This window comes from Oncorhynchus mykiss, chromosome 12 (genome assembly GCF_057628025.1).
Source record: "Oncorhynchus mykiss isolate SJ-2025 chromosome 12, ASM5762802v1, whole genome shotgun sequence".
Lineage (NCBI taxonomy): Eukaryota > Metazoa > Chordata > Actinopteri > Salmoniformes > Salmonidae > Oncorhynchus > Oncorhynchus mykiss.
In genome coordinates, this window is record NC_143033.1 from 25,692,537 (window position 1) to 25,713,964 (window position 21,428).

General features: G+C 43.8%; 1 pseudogene; it reads left to right on the plus strand.

The window, feature by feature from the left end:
* The first annotated feature begins 10,613 nt into the window (after positions 1–10,613).
* LOC149979109 (peroxisomal sarcosine oxidase-like) lies at positions 10,614–20,566 on the plus strand (annotated as a pseudogene).
* Positions 20,567–21,428: the final 862 nt, after the last annotated feature.

The following is a 21,428-nucleotide window of genomic DNA, read 5'->3' on the forward strand; positions in this document are numbered from 1 at the left end:
CAAAAAGCCAGAGTAGATAGTGAATTGTGATCTCTGGAGTCACCTTCCACAAGCTGACAGCATGGACACCTTAGACACCAGACACACACAGCCAGGCAGACCCAACACTGGTAACAAACAGGCAGGCCCATCCATTATTCATCAGCCTTTAGTTATTCATCAGACAAATATTAACCTGTGTGCAAGCAAGGGAGGTACATGAATATTCAACAGGCAGGGCATATTTAAACATGAACACAAATAAATAGCGTGACTTGTAAATGTCAGGTAATTAAGTCACTTTTGGTTGGTTGAGCTGGAGCTCTCTGTGTTGTGTTTAATAACACATGGGGACATGGATTAACATTACATTTCCCCTGGTATGTATACGCCCCTGTTAATATTTTTTTTAATCAAATCCTCTATCTATAGGAAATTAGCTATTATGTCATATGAGCTGTTATGTGCATCTTAACATTTCCCAGATCATACCATCACTCTCCCAGCCAGATGCAGAAAAACTCATCCACGCCTTCATTTTCTCTTGAATCGACTACGGCAATGCGCTGTTTGGGGGCCTCACAGCCAAATCACTACAAAGGCTCCAACTAATCCAGAACAGTGCTGCCAGGGTCCTGACCAGGACCAAGAAGTCAGAACACATCACCCCGATCCTGTCCCAACTCCAATGGCTACCAGTCATCTACAGGATCGACTTAAAAACCTTTATGCTTGTGTTTAATTAAAACCTTGAATGGATTGAGCCCCACCCACATCAGCGAACTCATCTCAATCAGCGAGCCACCTCACACTCTCCGCTCTAGCTACTCCCTGCTGCTTCAAGTCACGTCTCTGAACAATGGGGGTCCGACCCTTCTGGTCCCTTGCCCCTCACCCATGGAATGCTCTCCCTGACCATCTGAGAGCTGCACCATCACCACCACAAAACAGTCCTAGTCCCAATCTAAAATGTATTTAGCACCAAGCCCACTAGTTGCAATCTTACCTGCGTTGATTCTAAACGTGTTGTTTTTATTGCTTTGAGATAACTGTGTAATGAAAAGCGCTATACAAATGAAATGTATTATTATTGTGATTATTATTTCATTATTCCAACTGACCACTATGAGGTTGGCATTTACATGTTAGAACAGTGATTTGTTTTTCTCCAAAGCCTACAGATGAGCTGGGTAAATTTGATTTAGAACCGCCTATATGACTGACTGAAGGATGGTTTTTATTTGCTTGCAGGCAATTGGACAGTATAGGAGTTCCCAGAGACATACAGTATGTGCAGGGACAAAACTAATCTGGTGTAGCTATACCACTAAATCAAAATCAAACGTATTTATAAAGCCATTCTTACATCAGCTGAAACATCAAAGTGCTGTACAGAAACCCAGCCTAAAACCCCAAACAGCTAGCAATGCAGGTGTAGAAGCACCAGATTCTAAATAAAGAATCTGGGAAACATGCAGTCATATATTGCAACCCATTCACTTGAATGGATTATGTATTGTATAAATAGCAGGACACATGGACATAGCTTGAAGACAAACATTTAAATTACAGCCTCTCAAATGCATACAGTGTTGAGCAGTTCAATGGGGAAACCCTGACTCAGTCAGTATATTTCACAGAGCCACCCTTTAAACTGCATCATCTCAGAAGGTGAGGTAAAACCCATAGAGTGGGAGAGGGAGCGAGCATACTACCAGTCTGCATAGAACGCACTCAGGGAGTCAACATTCAGCTGGCAGATGGTGATTTTGGAGTAGCTGCAGGGGAACTCCTCTCCTTAAGCACACCCTTCAAGTGTGTGAGTAGGCACACGCGTGTGTGCAAATACAGTGCCTTTAGAAAGTATTCACACCTCTTTTTCCACATGTTGTTGTGTTACAGATTGAATTTTACATTGATTCCATTTAGATTGTGTGTCCCTGGCCTACACGCAATACCCCATAATGTCAAAGGTGATATTATTATTTTTTTAAATTATGTTTACAAATTAATAAAAATGAAAAGCTGAGCTGGCATGAATTCCCTTATTCCATGTGATAATCAAAAAGCTGTGGCCCTTGGTTTTTGCCTGTTCCTCTACCTCTAACCAAATTAGATATCAAAAAGCTGTGGCCCTTGGTTTTTGCCTGTTCCTCTACCTCTAACCAAATTAGATATCAAAAAGCTGTGGCCCTTGGTTTTTGCCTGGTTTTCTCTACCTCTAACCAAATTAGATATCAAAAAGCTGTGGCCCTTGGTTTTTGCCTGGTTTCCTCTACCTCTAACCAAATTAGATATCAAAAAGCTGTGGCCCTTGGTTTTTGCCTGGTTTCCTCTACCTCTAACCAAATTAGATATCAAAAAGCTGTGGCCCTTGGTTTTTGCCTGTTCCTCTACCTCTAACCAAATTAGATATCAAAAAGAGCTTTTTGGAAACACAGGCTGTGATCATCCAATCACTCCCACATTCAGTGGTGTAAAGTAATACTAAAGTGATTTGTAGGGGTGTGTTCGGAAAGTATTCAGACCCCTTGACGGTTTCCACATTTTGTTACGTTACAGCCTTATTCTAAAAGTATTAAATTGTTTTTTCCCCCTCATCAATCTACACACAGCACCCAATAATGACAAAGCAAAAACAGGTTTTTTGACATTTTGTAAAATGTATTAAAAATGTTAAAAAAATGCAAATTTACATAAGTATTCCCGACCCTTTACTCAGGACTTTGCTGAAGCACATTTGGCAGCAATTACAACCTCGAGTCTTCTTGGGTATAACGCTATGAACCTACAAGTTTATTCTCTGCTGACCCTCTCAAGCTCTGTCAGGTTGGATGGGGAGCATCGCTGCACAACTATTTTCAGGTCTCTCCAGAGATGTTAGATCGGGTTCAGGTCCGGAATTTGGCTGGGACCCTCAAGAACATTCAGAAACTTGTCCCGAAGCCACTCCTGCATTGTCTTGGCTGTGTGCTTAGGGTCGTGGTCCTGTTGGAAGGTGAACCTTCACCCCAGTCTAAGGTCCTGAGCACTCTGGAGCAGGCTTTCAAGGATCTCTCTGTACTTTGCTCTGATTAATCTTTCCCTCAATCCTGACTAGTCTCCCAGTCCCTGCCACTGACAAACATCCCCAAAGCATGATTCTGCCACCACCATGCATCACCGTAGGGATGGTGCCAGATTTCGTCCAGATGCGAAGCTTGGCATTCAGGCCAAAGAGTTCAATCTTTCATCAGACCAGAGAATCTTGTTTCTCATGGTCTGAGAGTCCTTTAGGTGCCTTTTGGAAAACTCGGAAAACGCGGACTGTCATGTGCCTTTTACTGAAGAGAGGCCTCCGTCTGGCCACTCTACCATAAAGACCTGATTGGTGGAGTGCTGCAAAGATTGTCTTTCTGTAATGTTCTCCCATCTCCACAGAGGAACTCTGGAGCTCCGTCAGAGTGACCCTCAGGTTCTTGTTCAACTCCCTGACCAAGGCCCTTCTCCCGTGATTGCTCAGTTTGGCCCGCGAGCCAGCTCTATCTATGCCTCGACACAATCCTGTCTCTGAGCTCTACCGACAATTCTTTCGACCTCATGGCTTGGTTTTTGCTCTGACATGCACTGTCAACTTTGGGACCTTATATAGAGAGGTGTGTGCCTTTCCAAATCATGTCCAATCAATTGAATTTACCACAGGTGGACTCTAATCAAGTTGTAGAAACATGTCAAGGATGATCAATGGAAACAGGATGCACCTGAGTTAAATTTCGAGTCTCATAGCAAAGGGTCTGAGTACTTATGTAAATAAGGTGTACTTTACTATTTATATTTTTGTGTGACGTAGAAGTCCGTCACTGGCCGCGGACAGCATTTGGTTCTTTAATGCACGCACGCATACAAACATTCATTACTCCTCCCTGCTCCGTTATCAGATAAGTTAACAATATGGGTCGAGACACAAGTTAACTTCTCTGTCTTAGTGCATACGTTTCACACTTGTCAGTGTTCATTTGTAATATAAGTAATATGTATTATACTTATCTATGTTGTGGATGAGCGGGTTGTTTGTTTGTTTGTTCTGTTCCTCTCTCTCTCCATCTCTGTAGCTTCCGGATATGCTGGATAAGGACCCGAGCAAAGGGAATTGGGCTGACTTTGTAGTGCCTGTCCCAAATGGCTCATTAATGTAAATGGGCATATTAAAAGACACTGTCAGTAGTGATGTAATTTTGTAACTGTTATGTGGTGATATTGTTTAAAAAACGTGTTGCAATAATACATATCCTTTAGTATGTTTAGTTAATGGAAAATGTAGGTTTGACTAGGTAATTGCTTAATTAATTGGTGTTAATTGTTCTGAGGGGAGGGGCTAGCCCTACAAAAGGAGCCTCTCTTTCAGTTCATGGAGGCCATTTTGGATTGAGCTGTGAATGGGGCAGCATTGTTTTTAGCTGTCCCATAAGGTATATGTTTGATGGCAGTACTGTTGTTTTTGTTCCGGAATCACTATGTAAATAAACACCCTTGCACAGAATACATTTTGCCATCTTTTTATTTTGATAGAGGTTAGGTTTTCCAGTATAGCCTTCTGGCCTACTCTACGTGACATATGGTGGCAGTAGTGGGATGACGCACCGCAAATCAGTGAGTTCCAACAAGAGAGGTAAAGGAATGCGTACAAGATTGCGTTCTCAGCAGCAGCATCAACTGTCAGAAAAGGTAGCTGAAGTTGAACCGGGGTGGAATACCATGGAATCGTCTGGTGAAGAAGAGGTCAAGTATGAGAAACTAGGAGCCTGACCAAGGGGCCAAACACAACCAGAACTGTTTGAGCTACCGGTTGAACCAGCAGATACAGTCATAAAAGACCAGCTGACTGAAGGAGCAGTTGGGGGACCAGAACCGCACCCAACAATGGTAGCCCTTTTCCAGTAACTGTTCACCTGCCTTGAGAGGAGGGATGAAGACATCAAGCAGGAGTTACGGGGTCTACGCCAATCTATCCTCACAGCTTCTCACCAAGCGGAACTCGTCAGTGAGAGCCCAAGATTGGGTCTGCCAACACCAGGATGACAAAGGCTCGACGTAGCAGGGACTTCAACTTCACGGCAGGCTCCCCAAGCAGTAATGAGGCCAACCCCAGCACCAGGAGACCAGTCCAGCAGTGTTAACGTCCATCTTCCAGCATTCCTGAGGAAGGAGCCAAAGATGCCCTCATACCAGCAGGGGGGGGGGGACATTGAAAACTACCTGCTGAGGTTTGAGCGCATGGCCAAGATGTGGTAGTGGCCGGAGGTAGTGTGGGCCTGCAGGCTTGTCCCATTGCTCACGGGCAAGGCCTTAGAGGCTTACACAGCAATGGATGAGGGGCTGTCCAATGTCTACGAGGGCTTGAAGGAAGCGCTGCTGGTGAAGTTCAACATTTCCCCAGAGACCTACCGTCAACGCTTCAGAGCGGCATCGACGCCATCGGGTGAGTCGCCGACAAAGACGTACCACCGCCTTAAGGGTCTCTACCGACGATGGGTTCGACCGGAGGAGAAGACACAGGATGAAATCGGTGAGGTCATCATCCTCGAGCAACTTGTACAAGTTCTACCACACCACATTCGAACCTGGGTCCGAGAGCACGAGCCCAAGTACAGGCTTATGGTAGCCAAGCTTGCACTGCAGTACCTTAATGCACGTAAAGGGGGACCACCACGACCTGCAGCACCCGCTCCCAGAAGTCTCAAAGACACAAGGGACATCAGAGACGCCAGAGATGGTGGAGGTAACTCTGGGGGTTATGTGTCTGGGAGGAGGGAGGTAAGGGATCAAGCAGTTGGCTCTGATGGGAGGGGTCTGACCTGTTTTTACTGCCGGCAGCAGGGGCACAAAGCTTCAATGTGTCCGCTACGTAAACCCAAGCTCTCAGGTTACTGTTATGTGCCCAGAGAGGGGGATGGTGTTCAGAATAGACAGACTCGGGAAAGGTCAGGCTTGGTACCTGTAAAAGTGAATGGTAAAAGTCTTACTGCAATGATTGACACCGGTAGTTCCCTGTTGTTGATCAGAAAATGTTTTTTTTTTTTTTGTTAATGACATTGATTACGGTCACCAGACACTGATCCAATGTGTCCATGGTGACCAGTCACAACAGCCCACAGCTGAGCTCACAGTTGAGATTCAGGGTCAGAAATATCTTCTCAAAGTTGGGGTAATGGAGAAGCTACCTTCTGAGATGATTTTGGGGAGGGATATGCCTGTACTCTCTAATCTGTTGGGATCTGTTGGGAAGTGTGGGGGGTCAGCTATGTGAGCAGTCAGTTGGCCAGTCTGATGTTCAGTTGTCACTCGTGCCCAGGCCAAAGCTGGTTTACAACCTCTGCCTGACTTGTGTGATAGTCTGTGCGAGGGGGGAACCAAAGGGCACATAAAGTCACTCTGCCAGCGGCGTCTTGAGAAGTATGTGGGAACCCCTGTACCTGTTAATGACATTGATTACGTCACCAGACACTGATCCAATGTGTCCATGGTGACCAGTCACAGCAGCCCACAGCTGAGCTTACAGTTGAGAGGGCCCAGAAAGTCACACCGCCAGCGGCATCTTGAGAAGTATGTGGGAACCCCTGTACCTGTTGCTGATGTGTCTAGGTTAGAGGTGTAATGGGATGTTCTGCAAAATTTTGCTACACTGCAGAAGTCTGATGCAACCTTGAAATGTTTGTTTGACAAGGCCTTAGCTGGGGACAGTCAATCTTCATTTGGGGGGGATTTACACGGTAGACAACCACATACTCTACCTTGGGTCAGAGGCAGATAGCAGGAAGTTGGTGATGCCGTCTACCTGTAGACCACTTGTTCTCAACCTTGCACATACAGTTCCATGGGCAGGTCATCTAGGGCAACATAAGACCTATCTTAGGCTCCCATTTCTTTTGGCCCTCCATGTATACTGATGTACAAACCTACTGCAAATCATGCCCCACGTGCCAGAAACCCAGTGCTGTCTGTAGGTCTGACCAGGCTCCTCTGTTCACTGCCAGTTATCTCTACCCCATTCAAGAAAATTGCAATGGACATTGTTGGACCCTTGGAAAAGAGTAGCGCAGGTTACAAGTATATATTGGTGATCTGTGACTATGCCACCCGGTTCCCAGAAGCCTTCCCACTCCGTTCCATAACCACTCCAAAAATAATCAGTGCTCTTGTTCAACTTTTACTTTTACTTCACTACATTACTAAAGAAAACAATGTACTTTTTACTCCATACAATTTTCCTGACACCCAAAAGTACTTGTTACATTTTGAATAGTTGTTTGTATATTATGTCTTAGTGTTGGAGTGTGCCCCTGGCTATCCGTAAATAAAAATTCAACAAAATTGTGCCATCTGGTGAAAGGATTTGTACTTTTACTTTTGATACTTAAGTATATTTTAGCAATTACATTTACTTTTTATACCTAAGTATATGTAAAATCAAATACTTTCAGACTTTTACTCAGGCAGTATTTACTGGGTGACTCATTTTTACTTGAGTCATTTTCTATTAAGGTATCTTTACTTTTACACTGCCCACATTACAATGAAACTGCAATCAAGCAAACAGTGGGAAAAACACTTGAGATTTTGCAACTGGGTAGTTTGTTGTGAGAGTAAAGACAGCCAGCCAATACTCTACAAGTTATTCCCCTCTATGATGAATACGTAGATGTGGAACTAATTGGAATGCCTGAGTGTCATATCAGTGTGTGTGTGTGTGTGTTTGTGCGTGCATGCGTATGATTGATGATGGAGCCAATGTGTGAAAACCTTGCAATTTGCACAGGGGAACAACAACAGCACTAAACAACAACAACCAAAATGTCTAGTAATGTCTCATGAATAAATCAGTCAGTGAATCTGCATGCTGACACTGCTGTATCACCAGATTGATTTCGTTTCTTTATGTTCTGACTGTAAATGTGTATGGTGCAAATCTCAATGTTATGATGATGGTAAACATGCTGACTGTGTGTTGTAGCTTTAATGCTGTGAGAAGGGTGATTGCAAGTTCATAGTATATCTCGTCAATAAAGCTGTGTATCTAGGCCCATTTGGAAAATAATATCAGTGCCCTTTTGAATATAAATCATTGTGACGCTCAAGCACTGGGTGTGAAAGAACATCTCACTGTTTTGAAGATATAAGAGAATTGAGAATCACAGTTATCATTATAGTCTTTTGATAAATCAGCTATGTCAGAGGGAGACGGCCTCTTAAAAGGAGCTGCCACATAACAGATGTAGTTCGAATCAGTTCTTCACAAAGATAAGATCAATGTTCACGGTGTCATATCATATTCTCCAACTATTCTTTATGTTCTGACAGTTTCTTTGCTGCTGAGATTGAGAGACAGGATCAGATGAATCCAGTCAAATTCCTATATTATAATATCTTCCATACACAATACGTCGATATCATCCACATTGCGTAAATGACCCTCCAATTATCCAAAGAGTGCTGTGGTGCAAATGGTCAGTCTGACAGGCTCATTTGTAAATAATTTGAGAACTTTGCCCAGAGGATCATGGAGGTGGAGAGGTACAGTACAGTAGGTGAGTAGAGATGTACACTCATTACAGAGCAGTGTGTTGTACCGCCACTACCAGATCAGAGACAATGTCAGCTCAGCGAATTACAACTGTTTCATTATAGGAGCAGGGATCCAAGACTCCTTCACCATGTATCACCTGGCAACAAAAAAAAACTATTTTGCTGCTGGAGCAGGTCTGTAACTAACTCATTATCCACCCAATGAGGCCAGTCTTGTAGCTGTACAATTGAGACCTGGGTGTTTCTACCAGTAAACAAGTCTATTTAGTCTACAATTGGAACAAGTCAGGCCAAGCGAGACTACAGGTTGGATAGCGATAAAAGAGAACATCCGCTGAGAGTTATCCCACATACAGTATACCACAAGTTATTTGTAAGGCAGCAGCTATCAATACTTTCTGCAGCTGATGGACAAAATACTTTATCAATGTTGCCATCTGGATGGATAGACAAACAATGGAAGGGGGATGTTCACGCAGGGGAATGGAAGGGGAATGTTCACATAGGGGAATGGAAGGGGAATGTTCACATAGGGGAATGGAAGGGGAATGTTCACGTAGGGAAATGGAAGGGGAATATTCACGTAGGCGAATGGAAGGGGAATGTTCACATAGGGGAATGTTCACATAGGGGAATGGAAGGGGAATGTTCACATAGGGGAATGGAAGGGGAATGTTCACGTAGGGAAATGGAAGGGGAATATTCACGTAGGCGAATGGAAGGGGAATGTTCACATAGGGGAATGTTCACATAGGGGAATGGAAGGGGAATGTTCACATAGGGGAATGGAAGGGGAATGTTCACATAGGGGAATGGAAGGGGAATGTTCACGTAGGGAAATGGAAGGGGAATATTCACGTAGGCGAATGGAAGGGGAATGTTCACATAGGGGAATGTTCACATAGGGGAATGGAAGGGGAATGTTCACGTAGGGAAATGGAAGGGGAATGTTCACGTAGCCGAATGGAAAGGGAATGTTCACATAGGGGAATGTTCACATAGGGGAATGGAAGGGGAATGTTCACATAGGGGAATGGAAGGGGAATGTTCACATAGGGGAATGGAAGGGGAATGGAAGGGGAATGTTCACGTAGGGGAATGGAAGGGGAATGTTCACGTAGCCGAATGGAAAGGGAATGTTCACATAGGGGAATGTTCACATAGGGGAATGGAAGGGGAATGTTCACATAGGGGAATGGAAGGGGAATGTTCACGTAGGGGAATGGAAGGGGAATGTTCACGTAGGGGAATGGAAGGGGAATGTTCACGTAGTGGAATGGAAGGGGAATGTTCACGTAGTGGAATGGAAGGGGAATGTTCACGTAGTGGAATGGAAGGGGAATGTTCACGTAGTGGAATGGAAGGGGAATGTTCACGTAGTGGAATGGAAGGGGAATGTTCACATAGGGGAATGGAAGGGAAATGGAAGGGGAATGTTCACGTATGATAACAGCCAACCCTTCACTGCAGAAGGTGGGCAGATGTGTTAAATAAAACAATCTGTGCCTCATAATGGATCGTTTGCAAGACAATAACATGCCACATTAATTTGACACTAATTGAATTAGTTACAATTAAAATGGTTTATTGAATTCAGTTCTTAATATCAATAGCCTAATATTTCAACTCACTGTAGTATGTACACATCTGACCTTGCTCAACTGACAGTAAGAGGCAGTAAGTACATGTTTTATCATTGCAGAAAGCTAAAAGGCAATATCAGTTTATTATCCGTTTATTAGTGATAACTTTTCCTCATCACTGGCCATTGAGCACATCAGACAGCAATATGAACTGTTGCTGTAATATTGAGCCAATTTGGCATTATAGTGTCATTCTTCCGTTCCTCCTGCCCATAAAGATACTATTAAATTACTAGAATTGGCTGGCTAGCTAGCTAACAAACATACAGTGCAGATAAATTCTTCAAATTCATTATTTTACACATTATCCTACACAATATCTTACAGCACTGGCAAACCATGGTTGACCAACTCCCTGACCAAAATGGTGGACCTTTATCCCATCATAAGAAGGTTCATGTCCATTCTAGTATTCTAATTCTGAATTGTATGCTCCTGCCCCACTCCTAGGGGAGTTTCCTTGGCCAGACCAGGATCATCCGGAAGGCTAATGAACAGGAAAACACCCACATGATGGAGGAGTGCTACCAGCTCTGAGCAAAACTGGAGGCCAGGGCTAATATCACACTGTTCAGGTACACTGCTGCTACTTCATCTTAATGTAGGAAATGATGAAGAAGGAAAGACACATTATACTGGAGAGAGTCAGAAATAAGAGATTGAGGAATTTGGCCAGTGCAGTAATAGTGGTATTGATAGGAAATGAATAGTTCCGTCTGAGCCAAATGTGCAATGAGCATTTATGCCGTATCATTATTGTTACTAGGCACTGTAGGCAGGATGTGGACTTTCAGTAGTTCAGGAGCACCCTGAAGAAGAACTAGGTTCCCATAGAGACCCTGGGACCAGAGGAGTTCAGCCAGAGAGAGGAACCAGGTTCCCACAGAGACTCTGGGACCAGAGGAGTTCAGCCAGAGAGAAGAACCAGGTTCCCACAGAGACCCTGGGACCAGAGGAGTTCAGCCAGAGAGAAGAACTAGGTTCCCACAGAGACCCTGGGACCAGAGGAGTTCAGCCAGAGAGAAGAACTAGGTTCCCACCGAGACCCTGGGACCAGAGGAGTTCAGCCAGAGAGAAGAACTAGGTTCCCACCGAGACCCTGGGACCAGAGGAGTTCAGCCACAGAGAGGAACCAGGTTCCCACAGAGACCCTGGGACCAGAGGAGTTCAGCCAGAGAGAGGAACCAGGTTCCCACAGAGACCCTGGGACCAGAGGAGTTCAGTCAGAGAGAAGAACTAGGTTCCCACAGAGACCCTGGGACCAGAGGAGTTCAGCCAGAGAGAAGAACTAGGTTCCCACAGAGACCCTGGGACCAGAGGAGTTCAGCCAGAGCGAAGAACTGGGTTTCCACAGAGACCCTGGGACCATGGGAGTTCAGCCAGAGAGAAGAACCAGGTTCCCACAGATACCCTGGGACCAGAGGAGTTCAGCCTGAGAGAGTAACCAGGTTCCCACAGAGACCCTGGGACCAGAGGAGTTCAGCCAGAGAGAAGAACTAGGTTCCCACAGAGACCCTGGGACCAGAGGAGTGCAGCCAGAGAGAAGAACTAGGTTCCCACAGAGACCCTGGGACCAGAGGAGTGCAGCCAGAGAGAAGAACTAGGTTCCCACAGAGACCCTGGGACCAGAGGAGTTCAGCCAGAGAGAAGAACTAGGTTCCCACAGAGACTCTGGGACCAGAGGAGTTCAGCCAGAGAGAAGAACTAGGTTCCCACAGAGTGCCCTGAACTTAGCCTATTTTTTACTGTGTGTTTATTGACATGAGTAGATATGACAGGAGAGAGCTCACTCATGTCACCGTGAGGCGGTTCTCACTGGACTAGACTTAGCAACACACAAACCAAAGCTGATAGGACACCTTTCCAGCTCACTGACCTATCACAGGCATCTGGTGAGGTTATGTTAGTATGGGAGAGATTATTGTCTGAGGGGGAAAGAACAGTGAAATAACACGCTACAAAACCGGCAAGAAAAACAATGACATATGGAGTTTGATTTAATAGACTATAGAGGGTCAACTGACTTCCATCCTGCATTTGAACCCCAGCATCATCCTGTATATGCAGTTTAAGGCATATACAGGATGATATAAGGGCTGAGGCGTGGGCCTTAAAGCAGGGATGTCCTTGACCTTTAAAAACCATTGAGACAATGAAAGATAGGGGGGGGGGGGGCTGTGTAAATCTTGGTGAGCAATACCAGTTTCCTGGATTGTATTTCACCGGCCTAATGGATCCTTCAGTGAGGAGGATGGATGAGTGCTTTGCCTGTGGGGGCTGTGGGGGCGGAGGCCTGGCTGAGTCTAGCTGAGCCAGCCTGGCTGGGTGCCCTCTGTCAGCCCCCGGACACTGTGCCCATCACTCAGGGCAGGGTGGGCCGCACTGGGGGTGCAGATCATATTTACACCCACCTAGTGGAGCGGGGGTCAGGGAGAGGAGAGGGAAGCTGATGAATGGAGCAGTCTCCTGGCTGGGGCGCTGCACATGCATCACAGCTGGCCATCCGCACCGGGTGCACCAGAGAAAACAGCAGTCATACATCGCCCCGGAGACCATCCATCACCCAGACCACTCAATTAGAGGCAGCCTCTCAGAGGGCCTGCAGCCCAGCCGTCCTGGGTGGCCCAACTGCACAACAGTACACTGAGATGCATGATATACTGTACTGTATGCACATGTAACAAACTTGCATAAAACACAAACCTGTCAGAAATAAGAGATTGAGGAAGTTGACCAGTGCAGTAATAGTGGAATTGATAGGAAATGAATAGTTCTGTCTGAGCCAAAAGTGCAATGAGCATTTAGGCTGTGTCATTATTTTTACTAGACACTGTAGACAGGATGCTTTAATAACTGCCTCATGTAACAGTAAAAACATTCAAAAACTTAATTGGTTTCTTCCAATCCCACTCCCAGGCGTACTGGTATCCTGGTGAAGAGCCCTGAGGATGACGTGGACTTCCAGCAGCTCAGCACTGTAGAGTTCAGCCAAAGAGAGCAACCAGGTTCCCACAGAGACCCTGGGATCAGTGGAGTACAGCCAGAGGCTCCCTTAGGTCAACCTGCTGGCTGGGGAGGGGGCCCTCATAGACACACAGCTGGGGTCCTGTATGCAGGCCAGGCCCTCAGAGCAGCAAGGTACAGGAAGGGCCCCTGAAGCAACCTTCGTTCAACACCTAATGACCCTGCAGATAGGTTCAGACCTCTTGGTGTAATGGATAAGGATTGGACTACAGATCACCCTGATGCAGGATAACTTTCCTGCAATGTGGGACATTTAAAACATAGTATATTTGAGGTTTAAAAAGGCTTCTGAAATGTGTCATTTCCACTGCAATTTCAGACTTTATTTTCCCTCATGAAAAATGTATCAATCCCACAAAAATATAATCTAAATTTCCTGTTGCTGCAGGATTATTTTCCTGCTATAGCAAATTAACTCAAATTAAGATCCTACATCTGTAACAGTCACAGGGACTCAGGTTCAAATCTTAGTCAGGCTCCTCCGTGAATTTGATACAGGCCCATTGGACTGCTAAGGGAAGTAAGAGGATTTTCCCCATATCTCTGCATCTGTCCCATGGATTCCCAGAGACAGTTCCAGAGTCTTGGAGGAGTGTTAAGGATGGTGATAAGGTTACAGAAGTCCAGCCTGGCTCTTTACTCACCGTGACGACAGCAAGTGGGGTCTACGGGCCAGAGAGCCTGGTCATTACAGCTGGGCCCTGGGCCAAACACTGGTGTCCAATACTGGACTACAACTACCACAACAGCTGGGCCCTGGGCCAACACACTGGTGTCCAATACTGGACTACAACTACCACAACAGCTGGGCCCTGGGCCAACACACTGGTGTCCAATACTGGACTACAACTACCACAACAGCTGGGCACTGGGCCAACACACTGGTGGCCCATACTGGACTACAACTACCACTACAGGTACAGTCACACACATTTTAGACACACGTGCATGCACATGTACGCGCACATACACACGCACATTCACATACACAAACATTCCACAGTGTGTGTACCACACAACTCAAGGATTTCTGCCAGGTAAGAAGAGCATGATTCTGTACTTTAACTTATTTTTTATTAAACACCCTCCTGAGGCAATACGCAGTGAGTTATAGCAGTCTGTGTCTTTGACAGACACTGCATAGTCAGGCACAGGGCAGTAACATGCTCTGGGGGAGATGGACGGTCCATCTGCAGAATAAATAACTCTACTTGTTCTCCCTTACCCTCCTCCCTTACCCTCCGCTATATTTCTGTAACTAAGAGGATTTATAATCAAATCTCCCAGGTCTTACTGTGGAAGAGCAGATCCTTTGTCCAGGGAAAACATGAGACAATTAGAGTCACAAGGGCTTGAACATACAGAGAGGTTGACTACATGAATGTAAACTATGGAATAGAAAGACTACCAGACAAGCTATAGAAAGACTACCAGACAAGCTATAGAAAGACTACAAGACAAGCTATAGAAAGACTACCAGACAAGCTATAGAAAACCGTAGAAATACCAGTTAACTACAGCACAAGTAACTCCAGAGGAAGCTTATAGGGAGGGTGTGTTCCCTCTGAGGGAGGTCTGTTAAATCTGTCGGCCTCGGGCACATATGGCATCAGCCACTTCCCCTGCTTCGTCCAGATGGGAGAGAAGGGAGCGCATTACCACTTCTATGGCCTTCTCTCCAATGAGTGCCCAGGCCTGATGAAGGTGAGGAACACTGTGACACGCCCTGGATACAGAAAGTGTCCCTTACTGACACTGAATAATGCAGCAACTATTAGTGCCATTTCCCTGGACAAAATAACTGCTGTCCTATGGAAGGGATAGCCTGACAGCAACACTCCTTCACACTGTAATCAGATCCCTATTGTGAGGAGAGAATACACAGAGGACGCTATTTGAGGGCTTGGAGGGTATAGTTTTTCCTATTTAAACACACTATTGTAGAGAGTGTGAATGACCCTTGTTGTCCTCTAAAAGCAAGTCATTTTCATCAGAGAAAAACCTCTAAGGATGCACGGGTATTTAACATTTGCTGTTTGTTAATTAAATGGTGCTATCGGCCTTGTGTTCCTCAGAACTGCTTTCACATGGGGCAGTGAGATGGAACATAAGGAGAGGGTCAGACAGACGGACAGGACAGACATTCTCTTCCTGTCCCAGTTTGTGTCCCTCTACCTCTCTGGACTGGAGCCAGAACCAGCCCTGGTGGAGAGCTGCCTGTACACAGTCAGACTACTGATGTCTGTACTAAAGTTAACCAGAGCTAAAATGAAAGAACCTATTCACTAAATGGATTCATCCTCACTAATCTAAGTGGAGATTTTGCTGTCTGACAGCAATCAATTTCATTAGTAGTGGATATTTATTTTCAGAGTCCCGAAAACTATTGAATATGTAATTCTAACAGCATTCATGACATTATAATTACAATGTTCTGTTGAGTGACTCAATTGAGCGTGAAACACAAGTTGCATTCAACGATCCAGTTTGGATTCATATAATTAGGATGAGAGCATGTGGCAAACTCTCAGAGAGACTCTTAACAACATCATTGAAGAGAGAACACTGAGGGACACATTTTCAGTAGTGGTTTAATTCAACCATAGCCGCGGGAAGATGTTTGGGGTGGGGTTGCTAATAAGTTTTTGTCGAGGGGGGAGTGCGGCTGAATATTCTTTGTTGCCCATGCTACAGACGGCTTTATCGGTCCGCTAATACAGGACTAGTAAAGGCCCAGCGCACTACTTCCGTGAGGGGGAAAAAAGGGTGGTGCAGCACCCTCAGCACCCCTACTTCCCCAGGCTATGGCTTAAACAATAACCAGGTTTCCATCCAACCTTTTAATGCAAGTAAAGCAGAGCTTCCAGAAACATGTGGTGAGACAGCATTTTTCCTAGCACCACTTTCAAAGCAAAAGCACCGATTAGCCCAGTAACTTCTCAGCGCATTTTTGCGTTCCAGTATAATATTTACCTTCTCTGTCGCAGTCTACCATTGAAAACCATTGAAGACTACACATAGAAAGTCATGCTATTTGTATTTGAGCAATATGATTGGCCATTAATCAAGCAACACTATGCTCCTGTAAGTCACAAAATCTCGAGCAGTACAGAAGTGGATAGCTACATGTACATTCACACAGCACACGCCAGCTGTCCTGAGAAAAAAGAAGCACCCATCAATCTACTCACTGAGCTTATTTATTTACAAAAGTAAACCTTAAATATTGAACATACTAGTAATATGCTGGCTTCTGTTGATAGTCTGCAAAAAGGAAGCAAATAAAATGCACTTTAGCATTTGTCTTGGCTAGCCTAGGCTACTGTAGCCAGGACAGAGGGCTGATTGGATAAAGCTGAGCCGCCGGTCACCGGTCTATGCCCCGTGATGTGAAAGGGTCAAATCAAACAGTAATCTGCATCGCTCGGTCATGTTGTTAACTAGGCAGCATGGTGCACTGTCCAGAAACATTCCAAATCTATTTTCCATAACATTTCCATATATGTAAAGCATTTTTATCAAAAGCAATCACTTTTGCATGTGAAAATGTAGAATTGTATTAATTGAGCAGACACATGGCTTGTGCTGGAGGAAATAAAAGGCTACTCTAAAATGTGCATGTGTTTTGTCACACAACACAATGCCTCAGATGTTAAGTTTTGAGGGAGCGTACAATTGGCATGCTGACTGCAAGAATGTCAACCAGAGCTGTTGCCAGATAATTGAATGTTAATTTCTCTACCATAAGGTGCCTCCATCGTCCTTTTTAAGAAGTTGGCAGTACGTCCAACCGGTCTCATAACCACAGACCAGGCGTAACCACGCCAGCCCAGGACCTCCACATCCGATTTCTTTACCTGCGGGATCGTCTGAGACCAGCCACCCGGACAGCTGATGAAATTGTGGGTTTACACAACCGAACCAAACCTTCAAAAACCATCTCAGGGAAGCTGATCTGAGTGCTCGTCGTCCTCACCAGGGTCTTGACCTGACTGCTGTTTGGCATCGTAACCGACTTCAGTAGGTAAATGCTCACCTTCGATGGCCCCTGGCACGCTGGAGATGTGCGCTCTTCACGGGTGAATCGGTGACTGGCAGATGGCAGACGTGTGGGCGAGCGGTTTGCTCATGTCAACGTTGAGAACAAAGTGCCCCATAGTAGTGGTGGGGTTGTAGTACGGGCAGGCATAAGGTACGGACAACAAACACAATTGCATTTTATCGATGGCAATTTGAATGCACAGATATACCGTCACGAGATCTTGAGGCTCGTTGTCGTGCCATTCATCCGCTGCCACTACCTCATTTGACGCAAGGATCTGTACACCATTCCTGAAAGATGAAAATGTCCCAGTTCTTCCAGGGCCTGCATACTCATCTGACATGTCACCCATTGAGCATGTTTGGATGCTCTGGATCGATGTGTACAACAGCGTGTTCCAGTTCCCTCCAATATCCACTAACTTCGCACAGCCATTGAAGAGGGGTGGGACAACATTCCACGGGCCACAATCAACAGCCTGATCAACTCCATGCGAAGGAGATGTGTCGTGCTGCATGAGGCAAATAGTGGACACAGCAGATACTGACTGGTTTTCTGATCCACACCCCTACTTTTTTAAAGGTATATCTGTATTCCCAGTCGTGTGAAATCTGTAGATTAGGGCCTAATTAAATAATTTAAACTTTGAAAATGTTGCATGTTACGTTTATATATTTTTTCAGTGTACATTAAACAGCTTTTTAATAGATATCATAATAACCAAATATAGCCTATTAATAGCTGCATATAAACTGAGTATACCAAACATTAGGAATACCTTCGCTTAATATTGGAGTCCCATGTTGACTCCAATGCTTCCCACAGTTGTTTCAAGTTGGCTGGCTGTCCTTTGGGTGGTGGGCCATTCTTAATACACACGGGAAACTGTTGGGGGTGAAAAACCCAGCAGCGTTGTAGTTCTTGGCACAAACCGATGTGCCTGGCACCTACTACCACCCTCTGAATGTCTCAATTGTCTCAAGGCTTTAAAATCACTCTTTAACCTGTCTTCTCCCCTTCATCTAAGCTGATTGAAAAGGATTTAACAAATTACATCAATAACAGATCATAGCTTTCACCTGGATTCATCTGGTCAGTCTATCTATGTCATGAAAAGAGCAGGTGTTCTTAATGTTTTGTATATTCAGTGTCGAGAGAAGGCATTCAGGCCAGGGCTATTCAACTCTTACCCTACAATTAGTTTTTTGTTCTACCTGATAATTAATTGCACCCATCTGGTGCCAACATCCAACATTTCTCAACATCTATGCATAGTCCCTTTACCCCTGCCAACATGTTCAAATGACCTCGACTAACCTGTACGCCCGCACATTGACTCAGTACCAGTATCCCCTGAATATAGCCTGGTTATCGTTAATGTTATTTTATTGTTACTTTTTATTTTATTTTATACTTTAATTTATTTAGTAAATATTTTCTTAACTATATTTCTTGAACTGCATTGTTGATAAGTAAAAGCATTGGAACTGGCTTCAAGGTTCAGAGCTGAATTTGAGGGTTATAGGTCCTGCATGACCACAATGCATTTAAAAGCTACACCATGTCCAGACCAGTATAAATTCTGTGCTGGCCAGTAGATTAGCTAATGTTGGACCCTGTCATAGCCTATGAATAGGACCAAGACTTTTACTTGACCCAGTCACATGATCAGGAAAAACTCCAGGCCTCAGAAAAGACACTTACAAACACCACTTCTGAACCTGTGGCACCACGTCTGGAGTACAGTACTGTACATGTCTGATGAAAAATGGCAGGACAGGCCTGATGGAAACAACTATTTTGACAGTAAACTTTCCAAAAGTTGACTAAACCAAACATGCTTGACAAGGTTGGATCTTTTTGTGTCGGTAAAATGTATTATGCAAGAAATGGCAATGGAAAAGGATTTATGCGCAAATGTCGCTATAATAACCATCAATATATTAACCATCAATATAATAACCATCGCTATAATAACCATCAATATATTAACCATCAATATAATAACCATCGCTATAATAACCATCAATATAATAACCACAAATATAACCATCAATATATTAACCATCAATATATTAACCATCAATATAATAATCGTCGCTATAATAATCATTAATATATTAACCATCAATATAATAACCATCACGATAATAATCATCAATATAATACCCATCAATATAATAACCATTGCTATAATAACCATCAATATATTAACCATCAATTTAATAACCATCGCTATAATAACCATCGCTATAATAACCATCAATGTATTAACCATCAATGTATTAACCATCAATGTATTAACCATCAATATAATAACCATCGCTATAATAATCATCAATATATTAACCATCAATATAATAACCATCACTATAATAATCATCAATATAATAACCATCAATATATTAACCATCAATATATTAACCATCAATATAATAACCATCGCTATAATAACCATCAATATATTAACCATCAATATAATAACCATCGATATAATAACCATCAATATATTAACCATCAATATAATAACCATCGCTATAATAACCATCAATATATTAACCATCAATATAATAACCATCGATATAATAACCATCACCAGTCATGTAACGATGTGGTGTGTGGTCCTCCCACTACGACTCAGGAAAGCATGCAGTTTATTAGGCAACAGATTAAATAAATCATGAACTTCACAGTGTAGTCAGTGAAAGTGCATGGGTATGACCTTAATGTTCCTTTACAATAAATATTGTGCAAGCTGTTGATGAGAGCACATGTGCCAAGACCAGAGTGGGTACATTCACTATATAACCAAACATTTGAGAATGCGATGGAAACCCATTTAACTTGGGGGGGGTTCAGTACATGGGAATTTAAACGCAGAAGTTATTTTCATGTGCATTATGTCATCACGCACAGCATTTTAATCTGGTGGGATATTGTTCTAATACAGATTTTATAATATTCATGTGAAAAGCTGTCGCCAATTGGATGGAAACCGAGCTATTGACTCATAATTTTCTTGATTTACGCTTGTAGATAAAATGAAGATAAATGCACTGTACACAAGGTACTGTAAGGTACTAAGGAGACTTTAACAGGAGTATGCATGCTCTCTGATTGCCTGCAGGTTACACCAGACCATCACTTTGTTCTAGATTGCCACCCTCACCACGGCAACATCGTAATCGGAGCAGGAGTCCCTATTCAACTCTCGTGGTCATGGTACTGTGTTCTTGCATCCCTCTACAATATCTATTTGCACATTCCAGCACTGAGAAACCATATCAAAACCTACAGCCAAATGGCCACCTGCTGAAAGACAGTTTTGTAGCTTGGCTGCGTGCGTCCCTTTGGATAACGGCAAATTGTAATAATCCAAACTTAAAGCCCATTGATTCAGACCAGGAGGGACTTCCCAGAATTTCTTCCATCTGTTCAGCGGCTTCTACTAATGAATTCTGGATTAAACATGTAATTAATTTCTGCTCTTAAAGGTCCAATTCAACTGTTTTTATCTCAATATCAAATCATTTCTGGGTAACAATTAAGTACCTTACTGTGATTGTTTTCAATTAAAATGGTCAAGAATAAACAAAAATTGCTTCTTCGCAAAGTGCAATTTCTCAAGCAAGAATTTTGCTAGGAATGACTGGGAGTGGTCTGAGTGGGTAGGGGAAAACTGAAAACTATCTGTTATTGGCTGAGAGGTATGGAACTATCTTTCTTATTGGTCTGTTATCTAATGTATACCCTGTTGATATCACCAGGCAGGCCAAAACTCCATCTCACCAAAACAGGCTGAAATTTAAGGTGGTCTTTTCAAACAGCTATTACACTGGAAGGGCATTATCATCATTTTCACAATTTCACAGTATTATTCCAACATCATAGTGTGGAAATATATATAAAACACAGGTAAATCACGCTTTTGACTGCACTGGGCCTTTAATCAATTTATAGCTCTGACCCGTGCAACTTGGGGGGTTAGGAACTCCACCAAGCTCTGACACAGTCCTGGCGTGGTGCCAAAGCTATTCATCTTGCGATGCATTGTCTTACATGTAATAACACAACTGGAGAAAGACCTTGCTGTCTGCTAGACTGAGCATGCTCCATTGTTCTTTCAGCCCCCTCATATTATGGTGCTTCGTGATTTATTACAAGCATTCTAGTAGTAA